Below are 9419 nucleotides of genomic sequence, written 5' to 3'. Positions count from 1 at the left end.
ATCCTGATTAAAGTCATTTCACCGAAATCCATCAGTATTGCCCCGGATAGGATTCCTGATGATGTTTTGTAAAACTGTAAAAGCATTGAGTTCATTTAGTATGATGAATTGATGGAATGATTTTAATGGAATGTGTTTGCCTGATTGAATGTGTCTGTGGAATGTGAAAATTAGAATATGTCTCTGCCTGATTGAAATTAGAATGTGTCTCTGCTTGATTTTACAAAAAAATTAATTGTATAGTATATGTACTGAAACGGATTGAAAGTATTATAGTTCTGTGAATTGTAATATATAACAAAAAGTTTGTTAATTATTTATTAATAAAAAGTTATTTAAATTATGTATGAATTTTTATTTGAACCATATATTTTAAAGTGCTATGAATTTTTATTTGAAGCATGAATTTTTTTCAATGTATTTTAAAATTCCTTATGATTTTACGATCCGTTTTTACGATCCGAGTTTGTTTTGCACTTTCCGTGCCGTGTCAAAATCGCAATTTTAACAACCTTGTACAGTGTTTTAAAAAAGTCTGTTTTTGTTTTATTAAAAATTAAAAAAAAAATAGATGTTTTGAATTATTTTGATACACTGATCTAAAAATAATTTTTAAAAAATAAAAAATATTATTTTTATATATTTTAGCATGAAAAACACTTTAAAAAATAACCACAACTACACTCTCAAACAGGCTTAAACAACAAGTGAGGTTGATTTTTTATTTTTTTAATATTAATATTTAAAATTTGAATTGAAAGATAAGGAAACAAATCTTCTTATCTTCGAAGTAAGTTTTTGGATATCGTTTGATTATTAATATTTTATTTATACCTTTTTATTTGAAAGTCTTCATCTACTAAACTCGATTATCTCTATAAAGTTAGTCTTTTAAATGATAACCAAAAAATCTCTGAAACAGATCTTTCTTCTATAAATCCTAATAATGCTTTTGTAAAAAAAAAGTCTCCTTCTGTTATCTGCGGTATTAAAACTCTCATCAAACAACCTTCTTGTGTGGCAAAGGAATATTTTCAAGCTTCCTCTTTTGACCAACATAAAATTCCTTCTACTTCTCGCGAACAGTTTGTTACTCTCGAAATTTCATCTGAATTTCCAGGCCAATGGATTTCTCAAGAATATACACATATTCATTTTGGTGCTAAAAGACTAGCCTTGTCTTATCATAGCCGTAAAGATTTATCTGTTGTAGTAAGATTAGCTCTTCTAGATACCAGATATCCAGAGTATCAACATGCATGCATTGGATCTCTTGAAACCACGCTCAATTGTGGTACAGTGGTTGTTACTTTCTATCCAAACTTCAATATGGTTTTGGATGACTCTCAACTCAACCACTTATTGAAAGTCCATCTGCAGATCAATGGTGCTGATTAAGTTTTAGACACATATCAAGCCACTCTTCATTATCAAATGGCTTATAAGGTCCAAAACCATGTTTTTGATGTAGTACTCCCTGTTACAAATGATGGTTTGCTTATTACTGTTGATACTAATAAAAAAGCCACCTATATTCATGTCCCACGATAAATCTTGAAAGCGGACTTACAAAAGTTACTCCCTTTTTCATGGATTGCCAATTATGAAAAGTTACATCAAAGTTATGTCCTTATACAATTCACAGAACCTAAATTCACCAAAAAAGTTGATGGTATTGTTTAAATCATCTTCAAGAAAGGAGACTCTTCCACTTCTCTACTAGGAATCTTTTCCTGCTCCATTTCGATGATACAACCAGCTCAAACTTTTCTCCTAGTACCTGTAGAATCCTTCTCTAAGGACGGTCTTCCCGTCTACTCTTTCTCTTAGGACAACAATGTTTTTTGGGACACTTATAATTGTGACAGTTGCCATAATCCAGACATGGAAGATGACTCCCCCAGGAAAAAAAGAAAATCTTCAAGTAAGACACTGAAAGACAAATACAATCAAGGAGACAGAACAGTTGACACTTTAGGATAACCCTCCGGAAAATTTAACTGTCTTGTCAAATATACTCTTCCCTCTTGAGCAACTCCAGAACCAGTCCCCCACAGTCTCCATGTATCAACCTACAAGTCCTTTATAATGATGATTTTCCTACCTTACAAGAACAATTCAACAACATGGTTTGAACTCTTCCACAAGTTCACAACCCTCAAGACGTAGATACTGATGGACGCCCTAAACAAGTCACCCAAGCCGAAGCAGTTATCAATTAGCAAAGTCAAAATGTCATCGCCTAAAATTATGTTCTTCATAGAATTGAATCTAAGGTTGACTTGGTTCAGACTAACCTGAAAAAGATGATAGTTTCTGTTGATTCTAGAATTCTTCATCTAAAACAACTATGTGCTGAAATTCAACAAAGGATCTCTACCATCCATGAGTATTTACTCCTTCAAGCTTCCAATGGCAGATATATAGACCCTCAGAAGGAACAAGAGCTTAAGTCCCTCAAAATACAACTCAAGTCTCTTCAAGCTGAATTAGCCAAATCTAAATCTAAGTCTTTACCATTTCCTGAACCTCCACAACCAAGATGACCTCCTATTATCCAAACCTTTATTGGGCTAAACATTCTCCTTCCTACAATCCACAACCTCCACCCATCACACCTCAACTATTTGGAAACCCAGACACAAAAAAAAACTTTTCAAACTTATCTCCAAAAGAGATTAAGGAAAAACCCTAGTATCAACCACTTCCAAAAAACCTAGATCACCAGCCCCTATCATCTCTTCATCCTCTAATTCTTTTGAATCTAAAAAGAATGAACCTGATGATCCCTTCCAAGACTTCTAGAACCCTTATTAACTTATTCAAACCAACCTTCCAACCATATCCAGTCTTTTCTTACTACCTATTCCCAACAAACTATTCCTAAAATCCTTACCCATGAACCTCTTGACATTTGTAGAAGAGACTTCTAATGATGAAACTCTTGTAATTTCTAAAAAATCTTTCACTAAAGATAATTCTTCTAACACTTGTTTTATGCCATCATTACTGATGGTGGATCCCTCTCCAACACAGACATCAGATCCCCATTCATCACAAACTTAGCAAGAGCCTACTCCAGCACCCACCTCTACCACAAGAGTTAGTGTGGATAAACCAGTTAGCAGTGATGATGAAATAAATCTCAATCCTCGCCATTATCAACCTCGTATCCATTCTCCAAGCATAGATGGCTATTTTACTCTAAATGATATCTCATGAGTAAAATAACGAGACAGAATCCTTGAATTTCATTCATGGCTAACTAGCTATATGCTCAAGGATGGTGCAACCCTTAGGGATGCATTACAAAAATTCTCTGCAAAGTTCTCTTGCACCTTATAGGATTGGTTCCATGCCTTAGGTGATTACAGACAAATGCAATTTGTGAACAATCCATCTCTTTCTAAAGCTTTGGGTGGGCTCCATTATGAATTCATTGGTGAAGCTTTAAATGAAAAGGAAATAACACAATATGAAGTATTGTTCCTATTTGAGATCTGATCTTGAAAGGTATTTTAAAGAAATGTGCCGACAATACCAAATTCTCTCTAGTCCCAATGATCCAAGCCTCAAACATGCCTTTTTAGCATCCATACCTAGAGATTTAGCTGATGAAACTTTCAGATTATTCAAAACCAAAAAAGAAGTTATTGACAACCAATCTCTTGGCACCATATTTCATCAGGTGTTGGAAGCGCTCAACAAAATGTGTGATCAACATAAATATTTCACCAATATATTATAGCCTGATAAAACTATGCTTCGTGCTTGCAAAAGACCAGATTTGCTGATCAAATATACAGACAATGTTGCTTGCAATTGTTCCATTAAAAACAAAAAGCATTTTAAGGAAATCCACAAATCTTCTTTTAATGGTCGCAAGAAGAAATGGAAGTTCTTAAGACGTTTCTAAACTAGACGCCCCGAGCATTTCGATCCCAGCTCCAACAGATGTTTCACCTGTAAGCATAAAAGTCACTTTGCAAAGACCTGTCCACAAAAGAAGGCCCAGTCACTGAAGTTAATTGATTTTCTAGCCCAAAATACAAAGTTCAATCATGATGATGATGAAGTTGAATCCTTATTCTCTCTTACGGATGAGATCACTCCTAATACCATAGCTGTTGTTGCAGATGAAAGTTCTGATGATGAGATTTATTAACTTTACCAAGCCCAGCCTACCATTACCCCTTCACATCCAATACCTTTAACCCATGTTACCATCTTACCTCTAAATATGTTAAGCCCATTAAAGTCATAGCCTTATTTGACACAGGAGCCCATAGAACCATTCTTAACCCTAAAGTTCTTTCACCTCATTGTTGGGTCCAACATAAAGAATACTTCAGAGTTGTAGATGATCAAGTATTCTGCACCCAATTCAAAACTAAAAAGCCCATTACCATATAAATTCTGCCCCAATATTCAGTCAAAACCCATGTCCTTGGTTCTCCTTTACTTGGAAAAGATTTAGTTATTGGGTTTGATGTTTATTTCAAATCCAAGTTCAAAATCCTTCCTCGTGGTATTCAGTATAAAACCCATTTTCTCCGATATACAATTATCCCTTCACTCTATGAAATCCAACCCTCTCTCACAGAAACCATTTCCCTCATCAAAGCCCAAATTATTCAACACTTATGTTCAAACTCTCATCAAGAATTTCTTGTTAAATGTTCTCATCCATTATGGCAAAATCCACAGTTCTTATTAAGCTTCCTTTCAAGCTTAATGAAAACATTAATACCACGAAAGTCAATCATTCAAGAATGAATCATGAGCATAAGAAGCTAGCTCAAGATGAATGTGCCCAGTTACAAGCCTAAGGTCTCATTGAACCTACAGACTCACAATGGTCTTGTGAAAAGGTTTGAACAAAAATGAGGCAAGCTTAGGTTGGTAATTAATTATCAGCCCTTAAATCATTTCCTGCAAGATGATAAGTTTCATTTACCAAACACAATGACATTATTCGCATGCCTTCACAATGCCGAAGTTTTCTCCAAATTTGATCTCAAGGCAAGATTTTGGCAACTTGACATTCATCCTGAAGACAGATACAAAATAGGTTTATGCATACCAGACCATCATTATCAATGACGAGTCATGCCTTTTGGTCTCAAAGTGGCACCCTTATTATTCAAAAGGCCATGATTAAAGTATTTGAACCCATGCTTCATTCAGCTTTAATCTACATTAATGATGTGTTATTTTTCTCAAAAGATGAGGAGTCACAGACTACTTTATTAAAACAATTTACAGAAATTATTCACCATCATGGTATCATGCTTTCTGAAAGCAAGATGCGCATCTGTCAAAAGAAAATAGAATTTCTTGGCATGATCTTTACAAATGGTGCTTATACACCTGACATCCATATAGTTGAAGAACTCTAAAAATTTTCAGATGCCCTCTCATGAGAAAACAAGTCCAACAGTTACTAGGAATTGTCCAATATCTCAGAAATTTTATTCCCAAAGTTGCACAGATGACAATGCCACTTCAACTCATGCTCAAGAAAGATGTTGAATCTTGAACAGACAAACAAACTCAAGCTGTCAAACAATTAAAGACAACCACAAAAAATTTACATGCTTTAGTCATTCATCAACAGGACAGCGCATACTCCAAACTAATGTAAGTGATAAGTATTAGAGTGTTGTACTCCTAGAAAAAAAAGATGGTCATCGACACATATGTGGCTACAAAAGTGAGTCTTTCAAAGAGTCAGAAACCCACTACCACTCCACTTTCAAGGAAATCTTAGTTGTAAAGTATGGCATCTAAAAATTTGAGTTTCATCTAGTAGTTTATCACTTTACAGTTGTCATGGATTGTTTCTCCTCTCAAAAAAATGCTACAATTCAAGCTCAAGATGCTTCCTCATCCACAGCTTCTAAGATTAGCTGAGTGGTTTTTCAAGTACACCTACCTCGTCGAGCATCTAAAAGGCAACAAGAACTTGATCCCAGACATGCTCACCAGACCACCCAAATCACAAACACTAGTCATTCCCTTGGTTCTTATGGCTTCCTCTTCCAACCTCATCTACCTGAATGAGACTTCCCAGCAAATGACTTACCTCCTCTTGCTCAAGATATGGTTCTTAACCACACTCTTGACCTCTAAGCAAAAGACAAATTATTTAGCCTCCAAAACTACCTTATTCTCAACTATGATATGACTTCCCTTTGTTTCCAAAGCTTAGGCATCCATCCCAAATATCCTTTCATTCACCTCTTCACCTTCAAACCTGCTGGATTGTTCCTTAAAGAACTCTACTTTTTTTTTTATGGTATTTCTGTCACCTGTACCATATTGCTATCGAGTTTCTCACCGATTTCTTTATCTCCAGATTTCTCAGGACATCTTGGTCGGCAGACTCTTGGAACTATACTCTAAAGTTCCACACCTGGTTCTACAACCCCACACAATGAGTCTCTTTTCTATAATAGAAAAAATCCAAATGGCCTCATGCACAAACCTGCTGGATTGAAGTACACCGTAGTACACTTTATAACAAATCTGTTAAGTAAGCTTTTACCCATCTGTTCTCTGTTTTAATATTCCACAAACCTTTCAAAGCTTCAGCAGACAATCTGGTTATGAGTTTTCCACATGCTGCAGTATACAAAACCCATCCATACTCCCTATATGAAAACCCCTTAGATAACCTCCCAAACATCGGGACCTTGCAAAAAACGGTATGCCTTAAGAACAATATTATTCTTGATGAAATATGGCCTAAAAAAACATATCCAGATGAATAAATTGACTATGATCTGTATGACCCTCAATATTCTGCTCATCTTTATGACTTGAAGATGCAGTACAAAAAAAAAACTGAAACAAATAGTTTTGGGAATACCAAAGTTTCTGGAACCACATGAGATGGAAATCATTGTAGAAGATGACTATGTGCTAGCCCTATAAATCCAAACTATTCGTGATCAGAATAACCTATCATAATAGAATCTCTCTCCAGATCATGAACCTATTATCGGTTGATATTAGTATTGTACTAGCTTGTCGTTTATGTTTAGTAATTGCTAAGTCATAAGTCATTGTCATGTGAGTATGCATTATTAAGTATGCTTTAGTGCTTGATGATGTAATGCGTGATGTAAGCAAAAGCCTCAAAGTAGTATATATAAAAGTTGTGTGTAATGTTTTAAGGCAGAACCTTGAAATGGTAGACCCTGAAGGAGAAGTCTCTTCAATAAAGAATTTTCTTTTCTAATTCTCTGTTCTTCAAGCCCTTTCTCCCTTCTCTCTCTTTATATTTTGAACTAGAAGCTTTTGTTATCATCTGAAGAGACATGACACTCTAGTGAGTAGCTATTAAGTGCCTAGAAGGTTGGTCGTGTTAAGCACTCTGTCAGAGAATATATCTCTAAAATTTGACATGATTTATTGTATTGTTTTAAAATCTAAATCATTCTGTCAAATTGATTTTGGACTCTACTGATCTGGGATGGTCTGATTTAAAAAAATAAAAAAAACTAATTGAACTAGTCAAAAACCTAGATTAACCAAGTTAAAATCTGATTATCAATCTATTAATTGTTTTTCTTATATTTTTTTTAATCAAAACGAAGTTGTTTTTGGTGTGTTTTAAAAGTATATTTGATTTTAAAAAAATTAAATTAATATTTTTTAGTACTTTTTAATAATTTTAAAGTATTGATATCAAAAATATTAAAAATTTATTTTTAAATATTTTAAAAAAACAATTTACATCCCTGTAATAAATATTTACAGGTAATTCTATGCATAGGCCAATTATACGTGGCCGTCTCCCGCTTGACTGTTATCACGTGATAATAATTATATACTCCTCAGGTGGTTTTAGGTATGAGAAAGAAAATTTTGTTGGGATAATATAAGGTAGTAATACTTAAAGAGTTAAACGTGAAAAAGTGTTAAAAAGATAAAATAAAAATAAAGATAAAGAAATTTAATAGGAATTGCAAAAAAAGAAAGAGAAAGAATGATAATAAGCCTTTAAATGAATCAAAACAAATTTTAAATTAGATAAAATTATTAAAAAAAGAATAAGCAGTAATATATTTTTTGATCTAATATGAAAAGTAAAAGAAAAGGAATCTTTAGTGTTATGAAAAAAAATAGAAGGGAAAAGCGATAAAAACCAAAAAAATTCCACATAATTGAATTTAACCCACTTGCCCTTTTTAGAAAATTTTTTTGGTCAGGTCATCATAAATTATAATTTTAAAATTTACATAGAAGTAATCTTGAAGGGTATAGTTTAGTTAATAAGGTTCTAGATTTGCTTTATAGAAATTACTAATTCGAGTTATATAAATCTCGGAGCTACTGGAAACTTACATATATGTTAATTTTAGAATTTATAGAATTAATTAAAATATACACAAGTTAATTCAAACAACTATTTTAAAATTAAAAAACAAATTAAAAAAAATGCAGGTTGCAGGTACAGTAACAAATGCAAAACAAACAGAAGGCAAAAGTCAAAATAGATTTGCAAAGTTGTACCTATTACAAATGATTTTATATTCATTCTAATAATAATAAAAAAGATTCGTCTAGAAAGCTCCATATCATTAGTTACTTGTTACTTAAAAAATAATGGTGGAGGATTTTCTATGAAAAAAGGAAAGGACGAAGAAATGTTAGCGAGTCGTCTGTAAATGACCGATCATTAGTTTAATAAAACTAGATTTCAACATCAGCCTTGCACATGAAACTGATGGTTTATCTTCATCGAGAGTTTAACTAATTAATTTTATAAATATTTATTTTTTAATTATATTATTAAATAAAAAATTATTAAAAAAATATTAAACTCAATTGAATTCATGACTCGAATCATAGATTAACTTTAAAATCTAGCTTTTTGATTGCATAAATAATTAATTAATTATTTATTTAATTGCATCTATACACTCTTAAATTAACAATTGAGCTTTTTATGTTAAAAAACGTGTATGGAGTGGAGTACCTTTGTATTTATTTTTTTTGTGTTGAAAGAAAAAATTATTCTCCCCAATGAAGCCCATGTCAAATAATTAATAAGAAACTACAAAAGATACGGGGAAAATATTGTTTCCTATGCTATTATTCATATTGTCATAATTTACTATGAATTTCTACAATGATTTTATTTATTTATTTATTTTGGTCATTCGATTTTTTTCTTTTTAATTAAGCCTTTTTATGTCTAAATTTATGGCCAATTGACTTTAATTGGTTAAACAAGGACATGATTGAAAGATGAAGGACCAATATGAAAAAAGCGGGGAACATAGGTAGCAACCTCAAAGTTTGCAAACTCAAAGTTTGCAAAAACAAGTCTAGTTTGGTCCTTATAATTTTCAATTTCTTTTTGATCCTTTTAATCTTTAAAATCTCATTTTCATTACAAAACTTCATTT

This window comes from Populus nigra, chromosome 1 (assembly GCF_951802175.1).
Source record: "Populus nigra chromosome 1, ddPopNigr1.1, whole genome shotgun sequence".
Lineage (NCBI taxonomy): Eukaryota > Viridiplantae > Streptophyta > Magnoliopsida > Malpighiales > Salicaceae > Populus > Populus nigra.
Note: the sequence above shows the minus strand (reverse complement) of the source record.